The sequence below is a fragment of the Manduca sexta genome, chromosome 14, assembly GCF_014839805.1.
Source record: "Manduca sexta isolate Smith_Timp_Sample1 chromosome 14, JHU_Msex_v1.0, whole genome shotgun sequence".
Classification (NCBI taxonomy): domain Eukaryota; kingdom Metazoa; phylum Arthropoda; class Insecta; order Lepidoptera; family Sphingidae; genus Manduca; species Manduca sexta.
The window spans coordinates 10,527,929-10,546,601 of record NC_051128.1 but is presented as its reverse complement, the minus strand read 5'-3'; the positions used below and the strand labels follow the sequence as shown (position 1 = coordinate 10,546,601).

Sequence of the window (18,673 nt, the reverse complement as noted above, 5' to 3'; positions counted from 1 at the left end):
GCAGTCCATTCCACACCCAACTAGGCTATCGCCGCTTTTTTCAAGAGACTATTACATTCAGTTAATGAATCAGTAATTATAATAAAAAATAAATGGTAAGGACAGCTTCTATTAGGACCAGTTAGAAGTTCTAAGTTTCTAAAAAAATAAATTCGTTCCAATACCTCTTTAAATCTCAATACTTTCCCTCACAAACTCCACACTTCGGCATGCTAGTATTGTGTTTATAACGTGACCTATATTATTTCCTGGACGTCTACTAGAACACGTTACAAAGTTACGTTTGTTGTTTTAAGCGAAGTCGCGGCGATCCCCGGTGTCTTGTAAGTCGTGTGTGAGCGCATCGCTCCGTAATCCCATGCCCCGCGCCGCCCCGCGCCGCCCCGCGCTGCGCTCGTGAGGCTTGAGCTAATCCGCGAGCTAGCCGCCGCGTCGCGATCCCTTGCCCTGCATTAACGGTTGTTTTAGTAACCGATTATTATGCAACGAAATACTTAATTTCCAAAAATGATTACCAAGCTCGTTCCCTTGTTTTCAAAGATAGATTGGTTTTCAATAATTGGCAAACAGCTATATACAATCTCATTAAAAAAACAATTATATAATTATAGGTGATCTAACACTCAGGAATTCATCCTCTCCATAATCCATAAGATAAATAATTCCCGAGCTTCAAGAAAAAGACTCCCCTGTCGTCCCCCCTGCCCTGCCTTCATCGCCCACGGCACTCATCTTCTCAAAACATTTTTCGCAAATTATAAAACAACATGCTAATTAAGTGAAGCTCAACCGCGCTCAGAATTCCTGCAGACATTCTTTAGAGATGTCTACAGAGAAAATACCAGACGCAAATAGTACAGACATTTTTTAACACAACTAAACGACGAAACAAGCAAGACGCCGTCTGATTACGTCATAACTACCCGTAACCAGGTGCAATATTATTAATAGATTTGTGTTATAAATGCATGAGAGTGCACTGCGCTCGGCAACTAATGTTGTGGTGTTAGATCTCGTAATTCCTTATAAATATACTGACTACAATGCTTACACACTGTATGGATATAAAAATATATTGGAGCAACTAGTTTTCATTACGTGTAAGCACTGCGGATGTAATCCAATCGTTTGCAAAACACCCATGACATGCATTCTCCCGTCAAAAATATATTATTCGGATGAAAAAAATCAAATGAATAGTAGGCAGTGAGGATACGAGTTATTGCCTTTAGCAGTAGGTAACTACGGAGGGAGGTTTCTTTCTGTAGGTCGCTGTGCGCTTGTAAAGGAAAAATAATTTAAGAAAATTATCTCAGTTGTATCAACTGGCTACAACACGACCTGTGAGTAATATTCAAAAATAAATTCGTTCAGATAATTTGTTTAGATTTCTATCCGTATTATTTATTTATATTCGGTTCTGAGGAAATAAACAGAGGAAAAGTTCTAGTTACAAACTTAAAATACAAAACATAATTTATATCTTGAACACAAGCCGAATAATTTCACGATGCGTCTTAGATTCGAGTATGATAATTATAAAATCAATCCAGTATTTAATTCTTCCACGATTCATCACGGGCCTCCTCTTCGTGCTCATCACATCTCATCTATGGGGTTCGTAGACTTTATATAATATGTTGACTTGTTAGTTTCTTCGGGATATCTCCCTTCATAATTATAGAAGCAAACTATAAAACAATTCATAACTTCTATTTTGAAAGCGAGATTGCACCGACAGGCTCCCATCTTGAACTTGCACGCGTGCCCCTGCATCTAATATAATTTATGGGAAAAATATAGTAATTATAAAATATTTGTCGTTCCTGAACACGTTCAAGTCTGTTAAAATTCCGGCCTCGTGAGACCTTTTTAATTAAGTGAGCGAGTATAAATTTAATTATAATCCGCGTGACAGTGTGCTGACTCGGAAGCCAGCCGAGTGACATCTCGCCACGCCACGCCACGATGTCATGCCACGTCTCGCCACGTCGCCTCAAGTCGAGCTCCGTCCCAATTAACTGCCAATCTCACAGTCTCTATTTTCAAATATTTCCCTTATTATTTTAACAAATAAATTCAGTTCTATTATGAAATTGTTCTTGAAATTTGTTGCTCCAATATTTTATAAAATTAATGACTGACACATTCAACAAAGCTTGAGAGCGAACCTATTAAATTTTAAGAGTAAGTGTTATATAATCATTTACTCAGCATGTATTTCGATGTTTTTAATTCTAATAATATATTTTTTTTTCTTGTGTCTTCCTAACGCTGAGGTCATTTGCTAAGCACCGAAAATCACTGACATCAGGGACTAGCGGCCCACTTGGTGGAAATTGGTCACCTTTGCCAATGGAGGTCGAGCATACCAGAGCCGCTGCTAATTTTAACATAATTTTATTCTATTTTACTCAATTATGTGCACTAACGGCTTTATAGATTCCATGATAATATTGTCTCGAATAGACCCGCGACTCACACGAACTGACTACATTGCTTCTGCATAATATGTGCCAGTGTCAATAGTAATGCCACTTGTCGATTGAAGTGGCGTTTAATATAGCGACACTTGACGGTGCACTCGAGATGAGTGTAGCTAAAGGAACCGGGAGTAATGCATGCCAAAGTTGCCAGACCGCACCAGAGCTGCCAGAACTGGCAGGACTGCCAGACCCCGCCGGAAATTAAAATACCGCGTAAATGTTGGACGTGTCGCCAAATATTATCGAGTGGTGTCGGATATAGCGCGGACGTTGCCGGCGGCACGACGGGTGGTTACTGCTAGCATTTTAAATATCCAACGAAAATTTTGTGAAAAGTAGAGAAAGTTCTCTTCAAATCAACATTTTGTCTCAATTTAAACTTTCTTGTTCATCGTGATGATTACAAATATTAATTGAATAGTCTATCTCCAGTAATATCTGATTAAGAATGTACATAATATCTGTATTGACACAAGATTTGTAAGTTACTAGTTAGTGCACGACGTTAGCAAGGGTAAGTTGGGCGGTGCAGGCATCATTAATTTATATATAACAAGGTTTCAATAATTTCGCGCAATCCATGAATGTTCGGCCGCTTCCCATTAGAGAGGCCTTACTCTATTTTATTTTGCATAAATACTTCAAAAAATCCAAATCAAATGACGCAGCGCGTGAGTGCAGCGGTTGCGTGGCGGCGGAGAGCGGCGGAGAGCGGCGGAGAGCGGCGGAGAGCTGCGGAGAGCGACGGTGTCCGGAGCTGAAGTGTAAACACACGGCGATAAATTCTAACAACATTTCACCACTCACCACCATTCGGCCCACGAGTGCACAGACGATCTACGGACAGACATAAGTTTATAACTTTATAGCGAAGCACTTGAGAGTTTCAAATTGAAATTATTTCTTGTTTTTGATCTCCATTCTCAAAGAGGTGAAACGTTTAAACTTTCGTAATTGAAACAGTTTGGTCGACTCGCGCCGGATATTTGTACGGGAAACTTAATTCACTTAGTTTATATCATTTTGAACGTTGCTTTGGTACGACTCTAAAGGTAGTTAGAGATGTATGGCTATTTTGAACTCCTTACGGTTAATGGAAGTATACTTGAACTAGTTGATTGAAATTTATTTTTGTTCTTACACACACACTTTTTATCCTGAAAGGGCTAGGAAGAGGCGGCAATGTATCCAACATCACTTTGCTTCACCCGGGATTAGAACACGAGACCTTAGAGCGGTGGTCGTACAACGGCCGAAATACTACTATGCCACAGAGGCATATTCGTTCCTGAGGTATGAATTAAGCAAAATAAAACTGTTATAAAATTACCTATAACAAGTTAATTCTATTTTGTTTATAAATAACAAGACTTAAACTAACAAATAAATGGATAACCTGGTGGTGTTTGACGACCAGACTCACAAACACGAACAGTTGCAGTCGGACCAATCATTCAGGAAAACGATTCAATAACAGGTACTGTATCGAACCAGTCCATTGAGATACTATACTGACTGACTGACTATACTATACTTATAGACAACTTAAAGGCGCTACGTTGCAAAGCGAGTGCACTATAGTCAACGGGCCTGCAAGCGATGCGGACAGTTTGCACAGAGTGCGCCGCCCGCCCTCCCAAACACTCGCGCTAACCGCAAACTGTCGCCACTCTGCTGCGAGTTACCTCCGACGCCACACTTCGTTAGCCCCTCCGAAATTTCCATTTATGAGGTTTTACTTTTATGTTTAGATTCTAAAACTAAATATCAGGCTTAGTATACCATCACGTCATGGTATTCGCTACGATTATTCATAAACGTAATATGTATATATTTTTGATGAAAAAATCTGAAAACGGACTTTCAGATTTTTTCATCATGCCATGAGACAGCAAAACCCATGATTTATTTATGACATTTCTGCCTCTACGGGAGGTGCAAGCGTAAGCATATGACTAAGTCCACCGCTAACTGCTGGCCCACTTAGGCTAAGTTCCAATAAATCGTTCCTTAGTACTCACCTAACTTACTTAAAAACTCGCGAGCAAAGCATCAGGATTCGAGAGTTGTGCATTCTCAAACAGTGTATTGAATTTTAGTAATGATTTATTAAGTAGGTGATCATAATGTACTAAATTATGTCAATACCACTGTGTCGGGAAATTGGCCGGCCCGTTTGACGTCGGAGACATGTGCGGCCCATACGTCCCGGCGCGGGCCGTGATTTACAGCCGGAGCGACGCGACACGACGCATTAAACGACCGACCAGTCTTATTCCGTTCATAGCATGTGACACGTTATCGCAATGCGCTAAAAATTCATTTGAATACAATTCGAAATGGCTCATGTAAGTGGCTTGGGATAATGCGAGATGTAAATGAGTTTTATAGTCTGTTTTATTTCATGATAGGACGAGTAAGTTCCTCGTATGATGTTAGGCGCCGTGATTACAACATAAGCCGTTGATAGCCACTTACATTTTTTTATTTATAATCTAAAATAATAGATAATATTAGTTCAATAATTCTCATTAATTAAACTTTTTTTTTAATTAAACCGGTACAAGATCGCCTTGCATGCAAAGCTTAGCAGCAAAAATTTGCTTACCAAGCGATGCAAACCCTGAGTATATCGCTTAAGACGGATCTACTACGTACTACTTAGCAAAAACTTGACAATTATCAGATTAATAATGAACTAGTTTTCTTCTCTTGTTCCATTATCTAAAAAACACGTAAACCAATTTTCATTCTACGAGTACATTTATAAATAAGTTTCATATAATTATTTCTATAAACTATATCATTACTACCAAATTAATAATATATTAAGTACCGTATGTCTATTGCGTACATCAAATTACAATTTAAGTAATAGACGACCCATTTCAATATCAATATTATGTGACCTATCGACTCGGATGTCACGTGTTGTTCATTCAACAGGCAATAAACTATATTGCAGAACATGGATCGCAATTCGCAGTAATATGAACTAGGAAAATGTGGCAGCGTGCAAGTAATAAAGAGCATAACAGCCCTGCTGCGTGGCGCACGGCGCGGGGTGGGGCGGCGCGTTTATTGCGATGGCAGTGATTTATAACTTATAATCGTTGCGTCGTGTAGTGTGTACCACGTGTAGTTGTACATTATTAAGGGAGAACAACGGTCGATGTACGTCATATAATCACGTGAGCAGAGGTGAGGCAGTGGTCCCTCGGCCGGGCTACCTCTTTGCTTGTAGATGAACTGACCATACTACTCTTCATAGCAGTCGAGCAACTTCTGCGGTAACATTTATAAGCGATAATCATAATCTCTTCATATCACGTGAAATTTTACGTTATAAGTACAGTAATCAACACAACTCTATGTTAAGATATTAGCTGTTGTTGTTCTGCAATAAACTGCGCGAAACAGCTGAATTAACTGAGATCAAATGGCGCCGAGTCACAAGCCCGAATTAGTATGTGTGGCAGCTGTTACAGCACTCACCACTTATTGCTCTCACAAAGTCGCTTTGATTTTGCAATGACAAAATTTAAGGTTTTTTTATTCAAAATATTATATTTTTAAAATGATGAATGATCAATAAAATGTCCTTTTACATAGTATTTAACCTAAGGCTGAAGGTTCAGGGCTCATTCGAATTTCGACGAGCAACGCGCTAGCATGTTATGTTGGTGAATCAACCAACCGATATTGGATCAGCGTGGCGGGCTATCACACCAATTCCGACTATCTGCAGACTTCTTAAATTTAAATCTTCGCGGACATACGAGTAGTACACTACTTGAAATAAAGTTCCCGCTTCGGCGAAGTTTGGAAAGCATTCGATGTGGAACTATTGCGCTTTCCAAGTCTTATTCTACCAGAACAGAGTTCAAACAAGAACAAAACAACCATTAAATATGCGCTGAGTATACAAACACGACACTCTACGTAAAAGTTTATTTCAGAAGCAGATGTGGTGCACTAACGACTACAGTACTCCGCCGAGTCGATTAGAGAGAATCGTACAACAGTAGCGGTTTGATACCTCGCGAGGCATCGTTGACAACCGCGGCGCGTCTCTCACTTTTGTTTTTTTTTAAGTCTTCGGCCCATGTTTTTTCTGATCGTCTATTTTTTTATCGCTAACTAGCTTCCGCCCGCAGCTTCGCCCGCGAGGATTTCGGGTTTCAAAAATGGAGAAGGTGCTCAATTTGTCGGGATGTTTTTTTAATTTATGGTGGTATGCAGGTGGTCCGATTGTCCGGTCAGGGTCTGATGATGGGATTCTGGTGAAATCGAAGGAACTTTTAACCATTAAGGTTGCACACGAAATGACGGAAGCTTAAAAAATGGAGTAACTTCTCCCGTTTTCCCAACATTTTCCATCACTGCTATGCTCCTATTAATTGTAGCGTGATGAAAAGTATACTATAACCAGCTCAGGAGTATGAAAAATAATTGTACCAAGTTAAGTTAAAATCCGTCGAGTAGTTTTTGTTTCTATAACGGTTATACAGACAGACAGACAAAAATTTACTAATTGCATTTTTGGCATCAGTATCGATCCCTAATCACCCCCAGTTATTTTGGAAATATATTTCATGTACAGAATTGACCTCTCTACAGATTTATTATAAGTATAGATATGCAAAAGTAGCTCAAAAATTGTCCATAACGAAAACATGCATTTTAAAGTAAAACAAAAGAAATAATATCGTGTAGCCAACCAAATAACTAATGATATATTAAATTTTGTGACTGGTCAATTTAGTCGGGTCCGCGATATCACTTTTGTTGAGTTTCAGAACGCGACATTACATTATTATATTTTGTGCTCCAACGCACACTGCTTTGATGTTAGGAACACACCTACATTGCTTAGACAACAGTGAACTTTATACAATAGCAATAAAGCTCAAATTGACTCTACGTATTAGTTAGAAAACGTTTGTATGGGAAATAGAAAAATGCTGTTTTGAGGATTTTCCCGGCAATTATTCGAATTTTTCTCACCTTTTAAACCCTTCCCTAGACCTCCACAAATAATTCAAGACCAAGATAAGATAAATCCGTTCAGCCGTTCTCGAGTTTTAGCGAGACTAACGAACAGCAATTCATTTTTATATATATAGATTATTGTCATAAGTAGGTACTCAGTTACATTATGTTTTGAAAATTTGAGCTTATTTTGCTAAAAAAAATAACAGAGTTACAAACAAACACTCAGAATACTGGCATAGCAACATGACCCCACTCCACGTGATGGGGAGCGGAGTGGGGTCCAGATAGAATGTCGACTGACTAGAGATGATTACCCCTCGCCAGTCAACACAATTATGCCGGCCTGTTTAAACCGAACATACACAGGCTGACCCTGAAAGCTGAACACAATTACGTGACTCACTGTGCTATCCAGGCAGATACAAAATACATCCCATCACCAGCAAAATAATAATCAGACACAGACATGACATTGAAAAGTGGGATAAAAATCGGTCACAAACAAAAATCGGTTGTGTCCGTCCCGCGATACATCGCAGCCGTATAATACTCGCGCGGCGCTCCGTCGCGTCGAGTTGCGGATAATTCGTCTCTTTGTACTCTGTTATTACTGCGCTGGACGCGTCGTATATCAACAATTTACTGCAATATCAATTTATATGCTAACTTTATACGGAGCTCCGAGACAGACCGCGGCGTATTTGGACACAGTTGAAATGTAAAAATGCGTACATTAATCTGCTCTGCAACCGTGAACGATTCATTACTACTTTGTGTTTGTCGATAAGCTTCTTACTCTGTACGATAATTAGGATTTCAGTGCGTGTAGTCTCTCTACAGTGGGGAAGCATTGGACTAAATGACATTAGAGCTTCGAGTAGCATTGTGATTTACTGCCATCAACGTTTGCCAGAATTGAGTTCGTTCGTTATATTTGATCTTCTAGAACGTTCCACGTTGAAAAGGGTTTCTTTTATAATTGGGTGGTATAATATGGAGTATAAACATCGGGCACACTTTTGCAGCATTGATTTCCGTCGCAACGCATTAAACTACGCTATTTGGAAACAAGTCCATAAAAATTAACAAGTTTTTATTACAATAATATACACTTTGTGAATGATATTGTTTCAATGTCATACTATTATTGTTTGAGCATTCCGTATATAGATTATTAATTTTAATAAGTTAGTATTCATAACTGTCCAATCATAAGAATGGCTTTATGCTGTACAGAACCTAATTATCATTATAATGTGTGTTATTTTAGAGTAATAATAATTTTTAACAAAAATTAGTGACTAAATATATTCATCACGACTCTCCGTGAATAATAACACAGGCTCTTAGGTTAATATAGGTACATTTAACTCACGAACAAAACAGTTATCGCGCACCACGATAATTGCCACGCGAGATTTTTAATTACATATTTAATTGCTAAAGGACTGCTGCGGAGTACAAAGCGGGGCAAAATATGGCCGCCGTTTAAAACGTAGGAATAAAATGAAAGTTGTTCACAATATTATTATCCCTGTGCGCGGTCTTCGTGATTTGACGTTGATTAGTATAAAATCAAAATATTCCAAACTACGGTAACTCGTCGATTCGTCCGCCTAAAGAAAATTTCCTGAAATAATAATGTACTTTTGCATACATTCGTAGTACGCAGAATTTATACAGACTCGTACACTGACGAATTCTAACGTGAAACCTACGGATACATTGAACTAAAATCTGTAAAAATACAGAAAGCGGCGTCGTATGTCGTCACCACACACGATAGAAAGGTGTCGCGCCGCGCCAATCAACACTACCGACACTTCACGTATATGTCCCGGCTATCTACGACAGATGATATTAGCGCATCTATTTTTATTTTATAGTAAAATGGAATTTTCTGCCTCATTATTAAGAATACATAGTCGCATCTTTTATTTCCGAAAGGGTAGGCAAGGATGCAACTTATGCATTTACGCTTTTTAGTTATATCCGTCCTACGATCAGGTAGATGAGATATGGTGTAAGCGCTATACCTAGAATTGAAATCAGAGCTAAATACTTTTATGAAAAACACATTTTTGTTTATAATACAAGAATCTAAATCCTCAAACACTACAGCCTTAATACGCTGTTATAATCCACTAACACACTTATCGTCAAAGACTTTGCGATTTAGAGCTTCTTTCCCTTAATTTTTTTTTGACCCCTGTATTCACTTCATTATTTTTCAGATCAGAAATTAATTAAATTTAATTATGTACATTCCCATTCAGTTATTCGTCACACATCTTGTAAAGTGCCCTTGACTTCTCGTTGAATGTATTATGTGCATAACAGCCGACATCGTTAGCGAGATCGCGGCGGATTCGCGGCACATTCCACTGAGCCACTGCTTATAATATTTATGGACTCTGAATACCTCTTCATTGCACCAGATAATATTTGAACCATTGAAATGTAAATAAACGTAATCATTTTATAGTGTTCGTACGTATAATGACTAGAGAGGAACACGGATTAATTTTGTTCTAATTTTCAAATAAGTGGTTACTAAACTGGGGCTAACGTTATGTAGTAAGTAGTCTAAATACGTACCTACGAACCGAAGGAGATAATAATTCAATCATACAAACATGCAAGCCAATTACAGGTATACACAGCATTGACATCATGAAAAGTATTTAAAAAACAAAATTATTTCAGGTCAATGCTTACGCAATGTGTGTGAAATTTTATAATACAATATCTATTCAGCCCTTAATATATACTGTCCCACCGCTGGGTACGGGCCACCTCTACTACTGAGAGGGATTAGGCCTTAGTCCAACACGCTGGTTCATAATACATTGATATTCCTAATATTGAAAAATGTTATATTTATTTTAAAATGTATTTGTGACTATATATAGGTTTACATACCGAAAAAATGGATATAATTATGTCAATGATTTTTGCAAATATACAAATAAAATATTTATAAAAAAATATTTTCAGGTGGTGGTTTCTTGATCTTCGTCGTCGAAGGCCTTCCAGCTCAGGGCTTTAAAGTAAAGACATACTTAAAGAATACAAAAGAATACGCTCTACAGTAAGGAGGTTGGCATCACTGGTCTCCGCACTACTGTCAACAATTCAAGTAAGTAACACTGCTGTTTTAACCTCCATTCTGGAATGTACTTGATTTAGGTACTTAGATACGGTGGATTTTCCTCAGTGACAACACTGTCCTCCACGCGAGTGTGTGTATTACGTTTCCTCTCTCACACGTCTGCCAGTTTGTATAAGCTTAGATTTCGCTCCGTGTCTTAAAATATTGAATGTCCTTTATTCTTTTCACCATGGTCTAGATTAACTTAGTAAGTAAGGAGTATACTGAATTTTCTTTTCGGGGTTTGGTTTCTTTAGCCACGATCTACTTGTCTGATATGTTTGGCGACGATTGGTTTGTAGTCTAAATATTGCAGGAAAGTCCTTTGTAATATTTGATACCCACGACATATTATGGGCAGAGGTAAAGTGAGAGGTTACAAATTACTACAAGACATCGTTATTAACCTTTTATAAACAGTACTAAGCAATTCATATTCAGATTAGTTAGTGCTAGTGCGCATGCATTGTGTTAACGTGTAAGTATGAAGATAATGGCTGTAAGATGATCAGCAGGAGAAAACGCAAAGGAAAATAAATCACTGTCTAGAATACACAGATGTAGTTACGCAACCAATTCCAATAGCAGTTATGGGGATTCATGGGCATTCACTTACCATAAGATAACTCACAAACTGTTTGCCTTCTTTGTATTAAAACCTTTGATTGTTCTCGAATTACGCTATGAAAAAAAAAATCCTAGACTTTTCAATAAGTCTTCAGAAACTTCATGTTTGCATTTTACATTCGGTATTTTACGCATTATATAAATTCACGACGTAGTACGTAAATTGCTAAAAAAATATTGCTATTATGAAAGTAGGTGCAGTAACGGCGAGTCGTCGGCGACCTTCGCTTATAAGTATCGCGAATAAAACGAAACATGAGCGATTGCGCAATAAAGCCGTGTTTTATTGCCGAACCGCTCTATTGAAACGTATGAATGCATATATGTCGAAGATAGCTCAATCAGCGAGCGACCTGGGCAGAAGGGGAAGGAGGACGAGGTGGGGGGAGGGTACTGGGTAAACAAATCAACAGTGAGAGCAACAGCCTAGGCTGCAAACGCGCCAACATGCAGGGTGAACGATGAACACTCTATGCTTACTAAATATGATGTAGCGCCTGTTCATGACTAGTAAATATTACATACAGACATTTTTTAAGCCTATCTTCGTAATTTACTTAAATAATAAGATTCTTTTTCTAATTCTTTATCCATATCGTTAAAATTCAAAAACTTCTGAGCACTTTTGGCCGGCAATTGAATAGTGAAATAAAATTTTATATATTTATTTTTGCCGCCAATCAGCAATGTGTAGTCACTGTTATGTTCCGGTTTAAAGACCATTGTAGCCAGTGTAACTTCTGGAATCTGGACCTAATAAGACTTAACATCTTATGTCTCAAGATGGCGAGCGCAGTGGAATACCAAACAATATTTTCTAATTCAAAAAAAGAAATACTCGAAAGTCATATGCTGATTTTCTATTTATGCGCGAGCGGCCGAATCTAGCTAGCACAATGACTGCGCCCGCGCATTGCGTCAGCTCATTCAATACCAAATGAGTTTAACGACAATGCAGTTCATGCATGCACCCAATCTCGAGTCGTACCGCGCGATAAGGCACCGCTTTTGTTGTCGCGCGCATTTCTGTTGCGTATGCATTGAGATTTGTATGGCGAGTATTACAATTAAACAGAGCGCCAGGAACTAGTTAACTCTTAGCTAGTATGTACCTCGTTTAAATAGCCCGGAATCAGTGAGTAAACTTTACTGATGTTTCTATGTGTATTATATCAAGTAAGATTATTAGTATTACGATACTTGACATCTCTCTTGGCGTCTTGACGGTTCGCAACGGACATTAAAAATTAAAAAGGTATTTCGTAAAACAAACCTTTGGACGGTGTCGCTGTTTACTACAATTACACCAGACACACACACAGACACATTTGTCTTTTGTCCTCACTGTAATTGTAGTTAAAACTGATCAATAATAGTATCCGTCCATTAATCCCTGTCAGCCGCCGCGCCGCGCCGCCTGTAATGCAGTTAATGGCTTTTTGACGATAAACACATTTTGTGCAATATTAAGGGCGGTATCATATAAATTATAATAAAAACTGCATGAGACTTCGGCTTGATTTTTGTGACATCGAGCGGTCTGCTGGAGTCGGTGGTGATGTAAATGAAACGCAATAACATGCGCAGTCTAAGCCATCTTAATACAACTCCGAAAAATATATTATTATATAAATAAAACAATGTAATAACGTGAGAACCGTTGGCGGACCTAATAAAATAAATAAATAAAAACGAAGTATTTTTATTAGAAATCAATTATAACATAAAAATAATAATGTGTAATTTTCAGACTTAGTTTCAATCTAAATTTCAAGATGAACTTGTAATTTAGTGAAAACTACTTTAATAAAAGGTTCAAACAGGATTGATAGGTTTGTAACGGCATAGGTCCTAAGGCTAAGTGGGTCTAGCTCGATCTAAAGTAAATCATCCGTAAGTCAATGTAATTTAGATTATCGTGTGCGAGCAGTGCGACTGCGGCGGTCTGTCTGACATTGGCCTCCACACGTTACTAATTACTGTACGCTTGGTAAAAGCGTTAACTGCATCGCTTAAATACAAATACTATTTAACTATCATTACATAATGTTATCATTAGTAAAACAATACATTAAACATACATTTGGACAGACACTTAGTTATAGACGGTGACACTATATGGTTGACGTAGTAAAATGACAAGATATAATAAAGGAAACTACGTAATTACAACTAACCGTAAAAACGAAACAACCAAAACACCAAAGCTCTGTTTTATTTTTTTAAATCAACGTAAAGTGACAGCTTGTTGTTTCGATTCGGTACGTGATTTCAGGAAGCCCACACGCGCTTGCTAATCTGTTTTTCACGTGAGTAACACCTAATCTTTTATAGACAAAATCAAACCAGATGCCATACTAAATAAATTAAATGTTTTATTTAGTGATGGGTGTTTGTTTACCTGCTTCGCGCGTCTCCCCGGCGCATTCATATCATTTATCGTGTTCGCGTTATCCCGGACAACTTGTTAACGGCGCCCATTAGCTGCTAGTTTAGCTCACAATTACACGCGTTGGCTGCCTAACCGCACGATCACAAATAACATTTAATTTTTTCCCACATTTACTAACAACTCATTTTTTTTACCTATTACTGTGAATGTGTGGGAAATGATTTTCCATGATAATAATAACAGATGTATCATTTTCAGCGTAATTTGGGTTGAGTTTATTATTGAAGATCGACATCACAATATCTGCCCCGCTTCTTCTTTTCTTGAAAAATCGTCAAAGCACCCAAAATGTTTCTGTTGTGTGTGTTCATGGGCGGTGGTAACCGAACAACTACAGAACATTTGTTTTAAAAAGCAAACAATCTTGATGATTTTTTCAAAATGTTATTACGATGGGATCATTTCGGGCATAGCCGGCCATAATAAATCAATTACTCGGACTTGTAATAAGAAGCCGCGAGATCGGTTATAAGATTTTTTATATAACATGCAAATTGTCAATATGGGACCCAAAATACGCTCTCTAGGTGTCGTGAATTAAGAGATAGCTTTTGATCACGGCTCCGCCCGCATATATTATACTTATTAAATGTAATGTCCATTTCTAGGATCAAAAAAAGCTAGTGGCACTGAGGTATATTGTTAATCGAACTAGTCGTTCCAGACACAGCGTTTTCAAACAAACAAACATATTCGTATACCTGAGCTTTACTATACCTATTGTCAGATTTGTGTTTGGAGCAGCTTACGTACATGTTACAAAACAATACGATTCGATACAATTAAACTCTCAACTGACATGTAATCGGAGCGGTACAACAGTGACCGTGCGCACACTATTAGAAACAACCGGACGCCTGTCACTACCGAAAATGGAAACCTATTCCATTTCCAATGCACTGTGGTTGAGTGCGGGGGATGCAAATACAGATTGAAGAGAGGAGAGCCAAAAACCCTATATTTTACTAATAATCTGAAGAATAATTAGTTTCATTCTCCAGAATTAATGAATAATATAAATTAAGAGCCTGAGATGAACCTGTCTACCCACTTTTATCTCTACTTGGTTTTTGAACTAAAATAAATGGAATAAGTACGTCGTCCAAGTAATCGAAATTACGAATTTTGCTTTCAATGACCTTTTCAGTAGTGTTTTTGCCAGGGGATTGGTTGGGTCTACTTCTTACTTCTTACATATTCTACACATAATATCACGCCTTTTCCCCATTTGAGGGGTAAGCAGAGCTGTAGGAATCTCGGTGCGATCGTCGTACCGTGCGCGCAATGCAACTTCGTCATCGAAACTTTATATTTCTTGCTAACGTTAAAAAGTAAAAAATAATGACTTTTAATAAAAAAATTAAACAAAATTATCACAACCAGTATACAAGTCCTATTATTCTACGCCTTAAAATTGCTTGCAAAGTTACATAAATACACGAACAAATATAAAAATGTTTAATTTTAATTAGGCACTGACTGATAACCAGTATATAAGACCTATATATTGGTTACTGTAATGTTAAATTATTTTTATTGTTTTAAGAAGTTTTTAAAGGCGGTTAATTTCTTGTTATACTTACATAGATATATTACTTGCTCCAAGAAACTATAAAAATAATTTTAAAAAAATAACATAGTTGACTATATACGTACATTAACATATGCTTTAAGATCATTTGATAAATATTACTTTAAACAGATGAAATCAGAAATTTATATAGGTAATGCGAAATAAAATACGTCTTGTCAATACACGACATAACAGACCGGAGTGTCAGTACATTTATTTTTTATAATAGTTTCATTACATATAGGTAATTCTACTAATCTATGATCTAACATCATTTTACTTGTACTTTTTATTGTATATTTGTTTATTTTTCTAAATAAATAAAAAGGAAGAAGTTGTAGTTGAACACCTGCATATTCAAGATTTTCCCCTGATGAAGATTTTACCAAGTCTCAGTAGGCTAGCGTGAATACAAACCTTTTCCGCAAGGACAACACATCCTTAATTAGGGTGAATATTCGAATATGTACAATATTAGGCGTACGTAAAGAACAAGATACAAGACTTTTCTAAGCCCGAGGTTTAGAGTAAAATATGCGTGACTGCTGCGTGTGTTTATTTAGTCACTTCAGTCGCAGGAACCAGCGCTCGTCTAACGACAATATTTATTTAATGTCTTATTCGGAAATCGCGTTCTAGTTTTATGAAGCAATAACGCGGTAAGAACACAATCGCGCCGCGGCGGGCGGTTGTTTGCGTCATCTGTCGTCAAATCTCTATAAAAAACAACTAAAAACTGCGCACCGTTTATAGGCTATTCCCTTCGCGAATAACAAAACGTTGAGCGACCACCGACTCACTGTTAGAGAATAGTGGTAAGTGTGGCGGATGGCACGCTGTACGAAACTAAATATTACAAGTATTAGCTAAATAAATTTCATTTATTTATTTATTTTATTTTTATTTGATATGAGATTTCATCATCACCCATTAGTCCACTGCTGAACATAGGCCTTCTCTCAAGATTTCCAGACGAACATCACAAAACCGGCCCGCACGAGACTTGCATACGATAATCCACTAAGCGGTAATTATTTAGTTTGCGAGTCGTTCTGTAGCGTTGTAGGGCAATTGAGTAATTTGCACGTCTTACACTATAGCTACCACTCGCTTATATGAAACTTTATTCACAAACTAACTTATAACATGTATAAACTGGTAATAAAATTGCGTTTCTCAATGTCTTCAAGTAAATACGAAAGGGTTGGGAGCTGTAAATCGAGATTCATAAATATTTCGCAGCGAGCACTTTTCTATATTCTCGTGCGATTTTCAGAAACGATTTGCGTAACTCTTGTAAAATATTTTTGTGAGAACCGCCTACTCGCCTTTATTCAGCATTGTTGTTATTGTGTCACGGGGGGAATGTTGTGTTGTGTGTAGTTTTGCAAACCATGCGGGTACACGCATACTTAATGCCCTACAAAATCCATAAACACCTAATTATCGGGCGGTAAATTGACTGAGTAGCGGCACCGGTCTACATCAGCGTGGTACGAAATATAAACGATGAAACAACACGGGCATTATGTATCATCTGCTAAATAGTTTAGTTCATTTTCAGTGCTCTGTTTCTAAGTTGTCTGGGCGGTAAGTTCGCGTCACGCTTTATTGGGAAAACATGCCAATACGCGGGCGAGGAAATAATGTGAGGTTATTTGCGGGCGACCCGCCCCGTCACCGACAATACACTTGTGAGAATTTATGAGAGTCGTCTTTTAAAGCCAGGGAACATCTGAATATTCTTATAGCCGGGAAGCGAGCGCGTGGGTCTACCGACAGTAGGTGTTCACCTCCGTTTATAAACGTTAACAATACCAAAGGGATTCTGGATTTATTCAAATTCATATAATTCCAATGCCACGATGTTGGTTTGAAGTTATTAGCCGCACTTAACATAATGTTTTCCTCAGTCTTGCGCCCACGGCTACAAATATGTTATGTATTGTATGATAAAAACTATCAAACATTTTATAGATTAATATTGAAATCCACTCGAGATTCTTTTTAGAAACACTCTTGAAATATCCCGAGATGTAAAGCCACTACGCGGCCTTGTAATGGCAATGGTTTTATTTCTCAGCGCGATCAGTTCAAATGTGTTTGAAGTGGAAATATCTCAGGATCGTCAGATGTGCGAATCTAAACAAATATCTCAACAGATATACCGGTTATTTAGTCAGCACGCTCATTTGCAATGTTTAAAATGTGTATTGTATGAAATATGTTGCGGTAATTGTACATAAAATCAACCTGTACTTTATGCAGTCCAACGCCTATGACGGTTCTCTTCTTCAACACGAGTAAGGCCTACGAGGCTACGACTACTAACGTCGGTCCGGCACGGCTTAGTTACTTCAAATTTCTTAAAGAGAATTCTAAGCTCATATACTATCTCAGTTCATAGTACATAATATAATTCTTCACACCGCTTACTACATCTTAAAAGGTTGGCACGTATCAACGATTTGTACAGTATCTACATACCTGCGGCGGAGATCTGTGGCCTACAGTCGGCTCCACTTTACCCAACCCTGCTTATATTAAAAAATCGCTTTTAAATTTATTTTGTGTGAAGATTGAGTATCGCTTCATAGCGCAGTTGTTAAATATGAAGTAATAAATGACCATCTATCGTGTGTACGGAAACTGCAAAGAATTTTATTCGCTACTTGAAAGCAATTTGTTGTTCCAAAGTTAAGGAGTCTACCGAGTTTTTTTATAAGTAATTACTACCTAGGTATCGGTACCTATGGTGTAATGTAAGCCATACACGCTACGGTCTACCGGAGAGGTCATCTATGCAGGTATGCCTGCGCAGATATCAATTGAAAGAATTGATTTTCGATCCTGCGCCGGTCGTCTGCACAGGCTCAAAAATCTGCACAGGTCTATTCCCACACACATTTCGGTCTACCGGCGCAGACATACCTGCACCGGTGGACCTTTCCGATGGACCGTAGCATGTATGGCAGCCATAAGCTTACACACTCCCTCCCCACTAACCGCCTCCTCCCTCGTCATCTCCGTACTGCCACTCATCCGGCACTGATGGCTGCCTCATTCAATTACAGCTCACTTATTGTTGCCGCTGTGTATTTCAAAACAAATCTTACCGTAATGGAAAGATATTCGCCACAATAACTCCGTAAAGGTAAAGTATAAAAACCTTTTATGGATGTCCCGTGGGCACCACGCAATTTTCCTGGAGCACTCTTATAGATGGATGACACACTTACCTTATTTTATTTATGAGGAGTTGTACGCGTGTATTTTGTTTTGAATACTCAGGCATGTACTGGGCATGTCCCGAACTAGTTTCTATCGACATGTCATGGTTCCTTCAATGTTTTAACTTTTACCATGCGGGTAACAGTCACAAATGGCGC

At 38.1% G+C, this 18,673-nt stretch overlaps 1 protein-coding gene across 3 annotated transcripts in view; it reads left to right on the top strand.

Annotated features, from left to right (window-relative positions):
• LOC115447547 (calcitonin gene-related peptide type 1 receptor) overlaps positions 1-18,673 on the top strand; it is a 73,227-nt gene that overhangs the window by 20,476 nt on the left and 34,078 nt on the right. For all 3 annotated transcript variants that reach the window (XM_030174671.2, XM_030174674.2, XM_030174668.2), the window contains exon 2: positions 10,479-10,620. The gene's annotated coding sequence lies outside the window, so the exon portion shown is untranslated. The remainder of the gene's footprint in view (positions 1-10,478; positions 10,621-18,673) is intronic.